Below are 16294 nucleotides of genomic sequence, written 5' to 3'. Positions count from 1 at the left end.
AAAGCCATAAGATTAGGTTTAAAACGAGAGCGGATATCAACGTGGTCAAAATAACGACATTTAGGCTTTCTCAAATTAATCTGTTATCAAAAAATTCAAAGCCACATATGACCATACTACGGCTATGTTCATAAATGCGGCGGGTTAGGAAATGAAATTTAGAAGTATTGAATGGAATGAGAAGGCAGGATTACCAGCAGGCTCTAAAGAATATCATGAGAGATGGAAAAGAGCTGAGTACTATTGAGGAAATATATCAAACAAAGTTTATCAAAAGCCGCTAAAGATGCTAAAGGAATTGTTAATAGGAAAAGAACAAGGAAGCGATTGATTACGGCTTAAATGATTTGGAAATGATTATAAATATTGATACGAGAAGGAAATGAAAAATTTTAACACAGAGTTAGGCAGAAGGAAGTACAAAGAGTTAGCTAATATATTGAGACGGGTACCAAATAGAGCAAAAGAAGCATGGTGGAAGGCGTAGTGCGAAGAAATTGGAAGCTTGCAGAGGAGTGGTGAAATTTATGCGCTATACTATACAAGAAGGCTAAAACATTATCGGGAAGTAAGAAGGAAACATATGTATTAACAGTTATAGATAAGTTGGATAAGATAATAGTTGAAAGAGAACTGACCCAAGAGAGATGGACGGAATATATGGAAGAACTATAAGGCAAAGAGGGTAAAAGCCAACATGCTTAGACATAAAAGAGAACATGACGTAGATGAAGATAGCTTCGCTTCAGAAAAGCGACGATGAGATATAGGAAATTAGATTTGGTAACAGGGGCATTAAGGAAATGAAATGAAATAAAGCCGTGGAGGTAGACAACAGTCCTGCGGAACTAATGAAAGGTTTAGGAAAATGTGGGAGTAAGAGCCTACTCGTATATAGGCTGATTAGTAGCATCTATGAGGAAGGAAACCACCCGGAAGACTTAGTGAGTCCAGTGTTAGTTCCTATTCCGAAAAAGATACAAGCTACATCATATAAGGACTACAAAACAATAAGTTTGATTTTCATTTCGGCTAAAGTTGATGTCAAAATTATCAAAAAAAGGATACAGAGAAGAGCAAATAATTACTTAGGGCATGGTCAGTTTAGGTTTAGGAAGGGGAGAGGTGCGTTCCTGCCCTGACAGTAATGAGAACACCATTCGAGAGGAATATACTCTTAAAATACAAACAGCACGTATTAGCTTGATTCGCAGATTTCGAAAAAGCGCTTGATAAATTGGGAAAAACTAACGGATATATAGCAGAAAATAGGGATAATTGGAGGGAAAGGAGGCTAGCCTGTACATGTCTCACACGCTTCAGGTGCGAATGGGGAACGGGGAGTCCGGATGGGCAGTATTAGGAGGAGGTGTACGGCAGGGCTGTCCATTACTGCCGGTGCTGTTCAACGTACATGTGGAGGAAATGATCAAAGAGGCATGGGAAGAACTGGAGGTAGGAATGAAAGTGGGCGGGGAATTTCTAAACTTAGTCATGTTTGCTGATGACCAAGCTATAGTTTGTCAGTCAGCCAAGGGGTTGCAAGCATGTCTGAGTGAACTGGAAATTCAGTGTGATAGATATGGGATGAGAATGAATATAAATAAAACAAAGGTTATGATATTTTCCAGAAAAAAAGCCTAAGCTTAACATTAAAATAGGAATGCAAAAACTAGAGCAGGTAGAATATTTAACGTATATCGGAAGTGTTTTGGACCAACACGGTCAAAGTAGTAAGGACGTAAGGAGAAGAATTGCGCAAGGCAAAGAGGCTTTCACAAGGAGGAGGGAGTTGATGAGAGGGACGTTGAGTAAGGATATTAAGAAAAGACTCGTAAAAACCTTGATATGGAGCGTAGCTATGTACGGTGCGGAAACGGGGTCATTGAAGCAGGAGGATAGACGTAGACTGGAGGCTTTTGAAATGTGGGTGTGGAGAAGATGAAATGGACCGAAAGGAAAACAAATGAGGAAGTGCTAGGCATGGTGGGCGATGAGAGGAGATTCTTAGGAGAAATGCATTAAAAGCATATTGATCGGCAGTGGGATGTTGAAGACTGTGATAGATGGGAAAATGATAGGCAAACGAGGAATGGGCAGGAATGAAATATATCTATATAATAGCCCGAAAGGGACTATGGCGAGGGGTGTTAGGTCACCACCCGTAAAAGAGAATAAAACCACATTCAAAACTAAAAAAATTCATGCAAGCCTACACCCACAGTGGCGCATATATCCATGCAAAAACGTTTTTAACTTACAGGCTTGCTGATACGTATGCAATCAGCTAACATAAACATACACATGCTGCTACGAATACATTAAAGATACATCCAATAACGCGCAAATTTGTTCACATGCTGGAGGAAGACTTAATTCAAAACAAGGGTTACTTCACCTAATTATTAGTGATTTTTATGCAAAAAATGGGAGTAAATATCGCCCACAGATAATTATACGACAGGCCCCCAGCATAACAAGACAGGTCCTGCAGAATTGAAAATTAGGAAGGAGAAATTCTATTCTAAGATGGACATGCAACTCATGGCCTCCGCCCCTCAAGTTACAGATATGAAATGTGACACACCGCTGTCGGCAGCGGACGGTGTGAGGTGTCCCCCCCATTTCAGAGAGAGACCAGGGATGGAAGGAGAAGCTCGAAGACAACGAAGAACAAAGAAAGATAGGCACACATTATACCGAACACTGCATTCATTAAAAGGGAGGCCTATGCGGTCATGAAGGAGGGAATTTGACAACAAAATTTACGAGATTATTGAAAGTTCCTGCATTTGTGTAAAATAAGACGCTGTGGTTGGAAAGTGGGTAAATTTCTTACGATGCGGTAAACAAGGACCAATTATAGGGATGTCGGACGGAATGAAGGAAGGAAATCCACGGCGATGAAGAGGGGCTTGTTGTAGTCTAGGTTGTTGGGTTGTGTTTGGCTACAAGAAAACAAATATTTATTTGGTAGTTGCATCCATCCAAAAAAATATTTGACCAGTAGATTACGTAATTAAGTAATCCATGGAAGCAAATCATTTAGGCGATTCTCTTTTCACTATTATTTCTAGCGGAAGAGAAAAAGATACATCCTGAAGTTGTTGCATACATACGTTTCAAATTGACTAATTTAATATAGGCAACAGGAAAGAAATAATTGATTTATAATTAAATTATCAACTAGATTATTGCATTAAAATAGTCAATTCCTTCCGGTTATAATCGAGATTTTTTACAGAGACTTTGAATTCGAAGTAAGATAACCGGTAGTAAAATTCGAGTACAATTCATTCCAAAGCGAAAAAATATTAAAAATACGCATCAATTGAACAAATGGGGTACTCAAGTTATCTATACCTTTGAATGCATGTGTAGTCTATGGCCGTGGCCATTTCCCCTATCAAATATTTTACCTACTTTGTCGAAATTTGCGTTTCACGATATTAAAATATTAGGGATCATATACTATATGTAACACTTGTGTATGTAATTACGGTCAAGACAGAAGTAAAGTGTTTCTGACAAACTAATTACCATACTTTTGAGTTTAGAGTCGGACTTCATCATGTCATGACGTCAAAGCTAAAACTGAGTTACGTGGTAAATGATTATCGTAGCATTTAAAGCATATACTAGAATTAGTCCTTACTCCAAATTGTATGGAGGATAAGAATGGTGCGCTGGCTAACATTATTGCTTCCTACCCCGAGGAACCGGTTTGAATTCCGAGCATTTCAGTGGTGTCCCAATCCGTACTTAAGGTGAAGCTAGTAGGGCTAAGTGAAGATCACTTCAGGTGAGCACGCAGTCCGTCGGATGAGACGTTAAATTGTGTACCCCTTAGCGCCTTCGGTTGAGGGTAAGGTAATGCTGACGACGGTTTTCTCTCCACCCTTTCCGTATTTCCTGAATATCCCAACCCTAACAGATTACCTACCCATCACATCTGGCGCAAATTACCTCTGCTGTCTGTCGCCTTCCATTATAATTCCTTCTACTCCAAACTTAATACAGTTCTGGATAAAAATTCCATGAAAGATTTATAGTTGAAAATATTTTCTGTGTGATTAGAAATAGTGATGATTAATATTGACACCACCATTTTAGTTCATCTAAGGACAGGGAATTTGACTTAACATGAATCCTAAAACCTAAATCCTAAATCTACAACGAACTTACTACAGTAAATATTACCGAAGATTGTTAAAACGGACTCGATAACTAATTATTGTAATGCGTTAATAAACCAATTTTCTCGTCAATGATAAAATAATGAGATTAGTAGACCCACTCCTATCGATATTAAAGCTCTTGTAACTGAAGTTTTTTTAACCACATTCTAAAGAATATTTTAAGGACTTAGTGGTTTAGGAAGAAATTCGCGAGCTCAAGATAAAATTCTCAGTAACTTTAAAAATATTAACCGTTTAATCAATAACCATAGTATAAGGAAAAAATAGTAAAAAGTTCAAGGTAAAGGTTCCTAAGTTATTAAAATGAAAAAAAACGAACTGGCACTAAATACTTCCGACAACCGGAGTAAAAAAATTTGCTCTCATCGTAATCTGGGTTATTTGCGAATGTATTATGGGGAGAAAAGTAAAGTTCCCTATATCAACAAGAAAAGCCTATTTAGCTATTGGTTAAGGACAAAAATGATTAAGGAAATTGACTAGTATTAAGCAGGAAATTGGCTTGACTTTTATGTAGCGAGTTTGAAGAAAAGGGAGAACTTGAATTATACTATTTGACGTTTAACTCATCCCATGAAACTTAAATCGTTTGGCTATTCAATTACTTTTCAACGAGGATCCCCTCTAAGTCTAAGGGTACACAAAAAATATGGACTTGAAAAACGAGCGATGAAAAGCTGTGTCTGATGTCTTTCGTAGCATTTGAAAAAGATATTAAGGAGATTCAACTAGTGTTTCGCCGAGATTTTGTCGGTTTAGGGCTCATACTAAATATTCCGTAAGGTTTATGTGCCTCCTTGAATTGCTTAAGTGTTCGTTTATGCACGCGAGTAAAACTCTAGAGGATCATGAATTTTGCATTTAGCTTTCAACGCTTTACATGCTGAGTCACCTAAGGTAAAAATAGGCTGACTGTAATCATCCTTACTCAAATTAATTGGCTTGATTCTCGAAAAATACAAATAATATGACCATATTTGAAATTCTGCGAGTAAAAAAATTAAAAAGTGCGAAATTAATCGCCAAATTAAAAATGATTCAATGCATTAACTTCATGTTTCCAAGACAAAAGTGTTCCTATGAATTCAATACGATTTCCTCCTAATATAAACGAGAAAAAATCCCAAATAAAGTAAAGCACACTCAATACAGGCAAGTGAATAAACTCTACTTCCAATTATTTAATTAATGTCAAAATTTCTGAACTTTTATATTTACTTTTGCACACACCGTAAGTTATATGATGAGCAATTAGTAATGGCTTGTATTAGAAACAGGCACTCTAACTTAAACCAGAATCCGTCCCTCGTAGAATATGGTCATCCTTAATATTTAATTGTTAGTATTTCCTGCGATTTATTTTACAGTGCAAATTTCGTACCGGTAATAAATTTATTATGCATTAGCCATAGTTAATAACATTCATTTTGGCTACAAATAAATGAATGTAGAATATACTTGAACAATGATTTCAGTCACGGAAACAATTTTCTCACGTTTCATTGCCATAGACCTAGCTACAGGTATATCTGTAATTAAGTCTTTGCTCAAGAGCGTATTGATGTGATACATTAGGATAATGTATCGGTCAGGTATTCTTTCTCAGAAAGGAACAATCACCTCGTCATCATAGATATTTTCCTGTTAGCATGCTCTCTGTCCCTACATATATATACATATACATATATATATATATATATATATATGTATATATTTATATATTTTCTCTGTAGTGTCCATCATATTAACATCATCATATTAATATCTATCTATGCTAACAGTTAGAGATAAGGCGGGTAAGATAATAGTTGACAAAGGAAAGATCCTAGCGAGATGGAAAAAATATATAGAAGTACTCTTTCGTAAAGAACTTAGACCAACAAAGTTAAAATAAGAAAAGGAACATGACGTAGAGGAAGATAGATTCGGTTCAGGCATACTCGATGATGAGATGGATTGATAGATAGATAGAGGTCTTTATTTGGGTGAAATTGAGACCTAATGGTCCCTTCTTCCATCTAACCCATATAAGATAGAGGGGCATTAAGGGAGATGAAAGTAAATAAAGCCTTGGGGTTGGATGCGATTCCTGCGTAGGAAAATGTGGGAGGAAGAGGCAGTATGGGCTGATTCGTAGTATCTATGTACTATACCGTAATCTGGCCGGAAGACTTTGTGAGAGCAGTGTTAATTCCTATTCCGAAAAAGATAAAAGGCTACATCATGTGAGAACTACAGAACAATAAGTTTGATATCCCAAGCAGCTAAAGTTGTTCTCAGGATCATAAACAAAAGGATAGAGAGTAGGGCAAATAATTACTTAGGGGATGATCAGTTTGGGTTAAGGAAGGGGAGAGGTCCGCGTGATGCCATTACAGTAATGAAATCACTAATCGAGAGGAATATAGAATACAATCAGCAAGTATTTGCCTGTTTCGTAGATTTCGAAAAAGCGTTTGATCGAGTGAATTGGGATAAACTAATGAGTATATTGCGGAAAACATGAAGAGATTGGAGGGACAGGAAGGGGAGTAAGGCAGGGTTGCCCATTATCACCATTGCTGTTCAACCTATATGCAGAGGAAAGGATTAAAGAGGCATGGGAAGAACTGGAGGTAAGAATGAAAGTGGGCCTAGAAATCGAAAAATCAGTTATGTTTTTGCTGATGGCCAAGTTTTAGTTTGTCAGTCAGCCAAGGGGTTGCAAGCATTGCTGAGTGAATTGAAAATTCAGTGCGACAGGCATAGAATGAGAATCAATTTTAATAAAACAAAGGTTATGCGATTTACTAGAAATAAGAAGGCTAAGCTAAACATTAAAATAGGAGGGCAAAAACTAGAGCAGGTAGAACAGTTAATGTACCTCGGAGGTATTTTGGACCAACACGGTCATAGTAGTAGGGACGTAAGGAGAAGAATTGCGCTACGCAAAGAGGCTGTTACAAGGAGGAGGGAGTTGATGAATGGGACGTTGAGTAAGGATATTAAGAAAAGAATATTTGATATGGAGCATAGCTATGTACGGCGCGGAAACGTGGCCATTGAAGCAGGAGGATAGACGTAGATTGTAGGCTTTTGAAATGTGGGTGTGAAGAAGAATGGAGAAGGTGAAATGGACCGAAAGGAAAACAAATGAGGCAGTACTTGGTATGGTGGGCGAAGAGAGAGGTTTGTTGGGAGAAATCCTATGGAGGCAGGAAAAATGGATGAAGGCCGTACTGACTGGCAGTGGTATGTTGAAGACTGTTATAGAGGGGAGAATGTTAGGCAAACGAGGAATTGGCAGGAACAGGATAGGGATGTTAAACGGGATGACGGAAGGAAGGAAGTACTCAGAGATGAAGAGGGACATGATGTATACTAGGTTGCTGGATTTTGTTTTGTTAGGAGTGACAAAATATTTATTTTTTATTTGTGTCCATCCAAAAACCTACATTAACCAGTAGAATACCAAATAATAATAATTATATATATATATATATATATATATATATATATATATATATACATAAAGAATGGTATATATATGCATGCCGCATATACATCAGCAATAATATTTTATCTTGTCCCTGAACACATCTTTTAGTTCGAATTTGGTGTTAGGGGAGTTCTATGGTAGCCCAATACTGTCCTAAATTTTTTCATTCATAAGTGAGAAAAAATAAACGAGACTCGATAATTAAGGTTTGCTTATGGCACTACCATAATTTTTAGTGCATAAAATAACGAAAGCCCAAATGCTACGAAACTAGTTGTTCTACAGATTCATCACGCAGAACCTAATTCCCTCAAATAAGAACGAAGAAAATTTTCCCTGCAAGAAGAAAATTTAACCTTGAATGGATTATTTGACTACTTCATATAATTAAATTTACCTTCTTATTATAAGGATATTCAATACTGCTATAGAAAGTTGACCTTCATTTATGGTTACTGTCTCTCATTACACTTTCAGGCCAAAGAGAATGTCAACGGAGTTATGACATCATTATTTTAATATAAGATTACAACCTTTCTTAGCCCCCTGAATGAAACTTAGGAACATACGATTTATTGACAAAATTATCTTTGGATTATTTTCGAAATCAGGAGTTGCCATAAAACAAAGAATTTACTAGCGAGAACCAGATATCTTTGCAGCAAGTTGGTGTGACACCTTGAAAAACTTTATTGTAAAGTCACTATGCTCTATAACAAACCCACTAGACAAGTTTAAGATGATTACCTAAATACATTTTTGAAATTTATTTATCGCGGAATATTTAGCGCCGAAAAATTACAATTGTAATTACACTACATTAGCATAAAAACAAGGTTAAAGAAAATATGTAAGGCAGGCACTGGACAAGGGATTGGGTGATAAACTTCACAGTGACTGTTTTCGATAGTCCTTAGAGTGACGTGTATGGTAGGAAATTGGACTGAAAGTGTGTGATTATCGTTGGTGCATAATTTTGGACGTGGCATGAAGTTAGACGGTTTGGTTTGGTGTAGTACTGATTGAAATGCATGATGAATTGTGTTTGCTTTGATTATGTTGCAATTTTGTTTCAATTTTTAATTGATGTTTAAAATACTGTTTCCATTTTGATTGTAATGTTACGGATTAATGTACCCTCTGGCTATAACTGCGTATGTCTTTTTAAAAATAATATAATCCGGTTCAAGGTGACTAGTTAAATAAAAATTGTCTTATTTAATTAGTATTCATGACACCTTTCATTATAATATCCACCGGGTTTTCTAGCCAGTATTTTATATTATTTAGATGCGTTGATATTAGTCGATAAATGGATGGGAATAATTTTCCTTCAGCCCTTCCAAAATTATAGGGAAGAATTTAATGATGATTTCTTACCTTTATTTATATTACTTTATTATTCGCTCATCAACATATTTAAATCTAATAGAAATGAACTACAGGTATTTCAAGCCATGTATTCCATTATTTACCTTTCCAAAGTAATTTATCCCATAAAAACTTACCTTAAATTACATTGCAGCATTTTCCGATAATATTTACTTAGACTACACAGCGGTATTAAAACATGTATGTCCAAAAAAATAATTTTCCTTCAAATATAATACAAATAATTTCAATGAATATTTTAAAGTATTCAGATTAATTTACAAGCCTTTAAAATCGGTGTATTTGGTGATATTTGATTGAATAATAGCTACTGATTCAGCTTAAAGAGCATGGAATATACAGTAAAACGTGGAACATATAGAAGTTTCTGTAAATGGGTGATAAAGGTACTTACCGTTTTGAATATGAAGAGCAATATGAGATGGATTGCAGTATTTCTAAGCGGTTGAATGGATTCTCATTGAAGATTATTAGTCGTGGGGTGGCTGCACAGCCAACCCTCAATTTATTCAAGAACGCTTAAACACACCTAGTAGAAAAAAGGAAAAGAAGGCGAAGTAAATTTAGTTCCTTTTTCACGAGTGGGTTAACCGTTTTTTCACAAAAGTTTGGATTTAGACTGTCACGACAAGATTTATATCACCCAAAAAATAAATATAATATTCAGTCTCACCTGATGAAGGCCTCAGAGATGGTCGAAAGTTCAAACAATCTACAATGTGAGAGTCCTTTTACGTATTATGTATTTTTTGTTCTATTATGCCGTCCAGATGATATAAATAAATAAATATATATATATATATATATATATATATATATATATATATATGTATATACATATACATATACATATATATACACACACACACGCACACGAGGTCTGTCCAAAAAGTATGGCGAATATGAATTTCGGTGGGTTACGAATATTTTGTTTGAGATTTTTTTGTAGCGATATGTATGGTGCTTATGTCTATCCTTTCTGCCAAAAAGTTCGGCCATATTGAATGTTCCGTTAATTTTTGACAGCTGTTTTTCTGGGACGTGTTTTGGCTTGTCTTCGATTTTTGCCTGTTCCAAAAAATGGATCAAAGAATCTGTATCAAATTTTGTGTGAAAAACGAAATAAAGTGCGGGGAAGCCTTCCGAATGTTGACAGTGGAATATGGATTAGCTATCTTGAACGTAAGCAACGTTTATCGGTGGTACAAAATGTTCTCAGAAAGCCGAGAAGATGTGAACGACGAAGCGTGTGCCGGACGCCGGAGCACGTTAACAACAGACGAAAACATTGATGAAGTGTAAGAAAATGTATTGGCCAATCGTCGAATTACCGTTAGAGAAGTTGCCGAGGACCTAAAAATATCGATTGGCTGGTGCCAATCGATTTTTACCAATGATTTGGACATGACACGTATTGCCGAAATTCGTACCAAAATTGCTCAATTTCGACAGAAAACAGCAACGCATTAACATTGCTGAGGTGTTGGACTCTGTCCGCGACGACCCAAATTTGCTCCAGAGGGTCATATCTGGTTAGAGTCATGGGTTTATGGTTATGACGTGGAAACTAACGCTCAATCATCCTAATGGAAGCTGCAGCACGAGCCAAGACCGAAAAAAGTTCACCAAGTTCAGTCGAATGTGAAAGTTTTGCTTACACTTTTCTTCGATTGCAGGGGCGTGGTTGGTGCATCATGAGTTCTTGCTACAGGGCAGAACAGTAAATAAAAAATATTACCTGCAAGTTATGCGCCATTAACGCGTAGCAATGCGCCACAAACTAGTCACCGTATTCCCCAGGAGCTGAATAAAATCACAAAAAATGACATGTTGAAGTGCTTAGGGGGTTGGAAAAAACGTTGCCACGAGTGTATAACATCTGGATAACTTTGATGGGGACAAAATAGATATTCATGAATAAATAAATAATTTTTGAAAAAACACAAAAGTCTTGATACTTTTTGGACAGACCTCGTATATATATAACCGACCACAAAATTCATCGTTGTGAGTAATTGATTCCATTATTTCCATCGGCATTTTTCTGGCTATTACATATTCAAGTAGGTGTATAGAGCTTGGTATCTTTGCAATGATTTTTTTTCAGTTTACCGACCAATCACTAAGCATACAGATCTAGTGCTAAACATTCAGATTAAATAAAATGTTTTTTGGTTGAAATAACAAGTCAACGTATGCATTGCATGCTAAAAATATGCACTTCTATAAGAAACAGGAAGTTCAAAGTGAGTATCAAAATAAGAGGCTGAAGAGGGATGAAATGGAGAATACAGCTATTAAAAAAATGTGTATGAAAACAGAAAGAGGTGTTGCCATGAAAAGATTTCATAATAAGGTACACGTAGAATTAATATGGTTAATAGGCCTGGGTTTTGATGTTATTTTATCCTCAAATTTAAATTCATTTTAAAAAGTAGTTGCTTAGTTGTAGGAGACAACATTTAGTTTAAAGAATTATTCATTAGAGTAATTTAAATTATATATTTCCGTAAACGTTATGTTATGACCCAAACCCATTTTTTATTTGGAAAAAAATGATTGACTGGAAATGACAGGTTGAGTAACTTATTTTAGTAAAGTGCCTAATGAACTCCAAAAAATTCTCATAAGCTTTTTCACAAAAATCGACAAGGAGTACGGGAGAGGAAAATGGTGAGTACTTAGGCTCCTACCAAGTTCACCGATCTATGGTCGCCTTCACCTTTATTAGCTGTGATTCACCGTAATTACAGGTGAAGTCTTGTACATTCAGTGTAAATACATATTTATTTTATTTTCATAGATTAGGGAAATTAGTTTATAAAAAAGGAACACTTTCCCATAGAGATATGGTATGTTATAATTTAATGATAATGACATATTGCCGGGTCGAAGTTTTCGTAATTAGTATGAAGTATTCCATGTTATAAAAGAAAAAGAATGCATTTGCAAAAATAGCATACTACTTGTCACTATGTATTTTTTCTGCTGTCACAAATATTTTATCCTGCTCAAATAAGGAAAGATGATATGAAAAAATGGAATGAATATTTTACGCACAAAGTTTTAGGGTGTGATTAAGTCATACTGCGAATGAGCGGCTATGTAGTCGCATTTTTTACGTATTCGGAGAAATAAGTGAAGAGTTGACAAACGAATACGTCCGCACTTCTTCCTTGGCTGCGATTACGTGGGTGAGGATGTTATCTACGCTTGTCAAAACATTGTTGGCTTCTCTGAGGATACTCTTTATATCAGCATATATTTCCACTCGTGGAAGACACGAGAAAAACTCTGGCCGAAAAGGTAATTATCGGGATGTGTAAAGGGAAGGAAACGTGAAATCTTTTAGGGATAAGTACAATGCGTGTGTGAACCCGAGAATATGAGGAAAGAGGGGGATGACTCTATGGATGAGTGTGGTGGTGAAACTGGGGGTAAAAGGGACTGAACAAGAGCTCAAAGGCCGCGGGTACGGTGCCTTTCAAAATTTAATATGAAGCGCACCATTCCCGCCGGCCCCTCTTCTCTCGTGACATTCCACCCAAATAATTTCCCAAGGATACGCCGCATTCCAGTGACCTCCCAATATGACTTCCTATCCTAATTCCATCCGTGAATTTCAAACATTTCCGCGGCTGTCCTGTCCCCTCCAGCCTCGTATAGCCTCCACCACATCCACTCTATAAGATGGCCGTACTTGACGGAGTCACGTAATTAATTCGTATATTGCCGTGGTCAAAAACGTTATTGCACTCCAGTTAATTTCTCCTCTGCCAATCCGTAGATGGTGCTGGTGCGCTGTAGTTTTTTTCCCTCCTCAAACGCTCGGTATGTATTTATATTCGATTCGGCTTTGACAAAGGGAGCTAAGTAGTAAATACCAAAGGAAAAATGTCGAGATAGTCTAGGAATAAAACTTCAGTCATGTCATGTGAAAAAATACAAATGGGGTGTAAAGGGTTATGGAAAGTTTAGGAAGTGTGATACCCAAAGTAAAATATTAACTTGAAATTTACCCTTTTGTAAATAAACATTCAAAAAACGCTATTTGAAATAATATTTTCCTAGTTGTAGAACGAAGATCTTGAGTGTGCAATAAATCTAATGTAGAGATAATTTTTTTAACTAGTAAAGAGGTTTTTTTATCAAATCAATCATTTATGATTCATGCCAAAAAAAACTTCATTAAAATAAATAAGAAAAACATGCCACCTGCTCCAGCGCTATTTTGTTAGTTAGCACCAATATAAATTAATAATCATTTAGTGTATTTGGTAAGCACATTTATTTAAAATAAATATTTACCAAAGTGTGCAAATATTATAATTATAAATTTCAACGATTTCTGCAATTCTGAAATCGCAGGACATATAAAATTAGAAAATGAAATATTTCGATTCATTATTTTTAGACAGCAACGATCTGAAGTTTATGTAGCTTTGATGGTCACATGTAATGCGGCATGTACGTACATCCTAATACGTACCTAATGAAATATGGAATTTAACTAACATACATTCAGAAAATTTTATTTCAAGTCGAGATTCCCTTAGATTATTAATTAAAATTGAGCACTCAAAAATCATTGTGTCCTTAGACATATTATTTTCACCATTTAGTTGTGATTGGCTAAAATATCTCCATCGAAAGCACACTCATTTTCATGCAGATTCATTCATAAGAGAAGCAAGATGTGGTTGCCGTAGAAACCTCAACCAGAAGTTGAGGTTTCTATGGCAACTAATTTATAAAATTGTTGCAGGGAAAGACACTACAGACATAACGATTGCAGAAATAATGGCAGACGAAAGAGAGTGTAAGGATAAACAACATGGAGAAACAAATAATGGAAAACCAAGAGTAACCGCAATTTTTTTCTGATAAGTGGATTATTCTGAGAGCTTCTTAAGGCGCAAGTATGCAGAAAAGAAAATTAGATCGGCATGATTAACAAATGACAAACCACGAAATCATTCCAGTTTTTTAAATTTTTATACGCTGTTGAAAAAAGTGCATAATCAACTATGTAAGGTAAGTATCAGACTCCTAGTTTGTAGTAGATGCAAAAGGGTAACAATTCTTTGTCTGAGTTAACGAAAGTAATTTTTAAGAATAAGCAAAGTCTTCTTGCAACTGCAAAGCATTGTGTCTTCTCGAGAATTGAAACTAATCGCCATGCTGCGCTGTTTTCTTGGTGCTATATTTAACCACGAGATCCCATTCTGTTTAGGAAGAAGAACTAGTTCACCTATTCTGAATATTTTATTTTCCGAGGAACTTTTTTGCGAGCCCTACCTTAACAGAACAACATGAAAAATAGTTTTAAATGACTGTAACTAATAGCATTGGGAAAATATGTGAAAAATGTACTTTCACCCGGTAAGTAGGTGTTTTTCTGAAAGAAAGATACTGGATAGCCAGGAGAACGGCACTCCAAATACCAAAGCAAAAATAACTGCCCCTTACGAGTTCTTTTCCTTTTTACGTACCTTTTAAACTGGTTTTAATGTTATAGAAAAATGTTCCTATATGCCGGATACCAAATAAATATCATCTAAGCTTATTCACATCTTTGGGTTCATTTATAATAACCGTTCAAAAGGAGACTCATTTTTCTATTTATTTATTTATTTATTGAGTCCTCTTTTTTGTAAAAAGATTTTTCATTGATTACTTGAACACAAAAAACTAAAAAAAAGTTTGTTTTATATGATTGACTTAATAGGGATTTTACGATAGCTCCTAAATATTTTTTGATTCACCTATGAGTATGTGTAATGGTAAATAAATGTGCCAATATAGAAATTGTTTTTAAAAAGAAACGTAATACGCATTATCATGCGGAAATTAATTTACACCGCTTTACAAAAGTCCTGTGTAATAAAGAAAATTCAATTAATCAAAAAAGGGTGTTAATTCCCTCTTTTGAACAAAAACAGTGAGTTTTAATATTTTTGATACCATTGTTCCGCGGACGTTTGTATAATGGGAACGCACGCCTTCCTTTATTGGTTAATTTCATCTAGGAATCAAATTGTACGTAATTTAGTTCCAAAAAAACAAGTGACAAGGTACAACTGCTGGTGGAATGTCACTCTACGACAACGTAGGAAAATGAAGAGGATTTCGATGAGAACCAGTAGTGCCATTCAGTTTGAAAGAGTTATACGAGAATAATCATAGAGTCATACTCTATATAGAACGGTAAACAATCGTTTTTTTCTATTCACTTTGCGTAGGGGGACTTCGTATTTTTACTGGCTTTATTTCACGAATTCACTGAATCATGAAATGCCAATGTTTTCTGTTTTTCGCAGGAGGATATAACGACATATTTTTCGAAAATGCCACGGGTGATACATAAATGGTTTTTACCATCATTCACACTCATTTATAGCGGCATTTATCGCGATGGGATATAATACCTTTCTAGAGAGAATGGGATGACTTTGCCATAGTTCTTCATCAGTTTAGCAAGCAATTCACTGAATGAAGACCAGGCCTTTTGTTAAAAAAGACCATCATAGCCGCAGCATACCAATTATCAAAATAATTCATATATATTTTCTACTTTCCTGGGAATTATTAGCCTAAGAATGTAAGATAATATAGTTTATAAAATACCAATTTAATATTTAATTTAAATTTAAGAGTAGGGGATTAATCAAAATGACCAAATTTTTCTAATAGAGAAAACCTATTCACCGTTGTTTCGTACTAGGTGATTTGGTTACAATTGCATATTAATAAAAGGCATCTTGTTTATTTATCAATTTTTATAGATAATTCAATCTTTGCATAACTCGAGATAAAAGTAGTCAGTTGAAAAATTGAAAGGGTTGATCATAAGAAATCGTTATGAAAACTCAATAATAAATCGTGGAGTGGTGCAAAAAAGAAAAATATCCACGAGAAGTGCGACCAAACAGCAAAAGAGTACGATTTTTCCCGAGAAACAAATCCATCGGCAACAAAAGTGGTGAGGATCGAAATAATTCTTGGGCAACTCCAATGTTCGCTGAATCCTCTTTGAGATGAAACAGCATTTCTCACCACGACAAACAACTTAATTATCACAAATGACAAAAGGCATACACCGTGCCGTCTAGCGGTCGTGCGGGGGAGTGGGAGCAGTTACCTTGCATCACATGCTTCTTCTTCACATTCTCTACCTATCCTCTCCCTCCCCTTTGTCTCTCCACGGCACTTCTCACCCCTTCTG

Source organism: Hetaerina americana, unplaced genomic scaffold, assembly GCF_022747635.1.
Source record: "Hetaerina americana unplaced genomic scaffold, ioHetAmer1.1.p SCAF_7, whole genome shotgun sequence".
NCBI lineage: Eukaryota > Metazoa > Arthropoda > Insecta > Odonata > Calopterygidae > Hetaerina > Hetaerina americana.
This window is presented reverse-complemented; position numbering follows the sequence as displayed.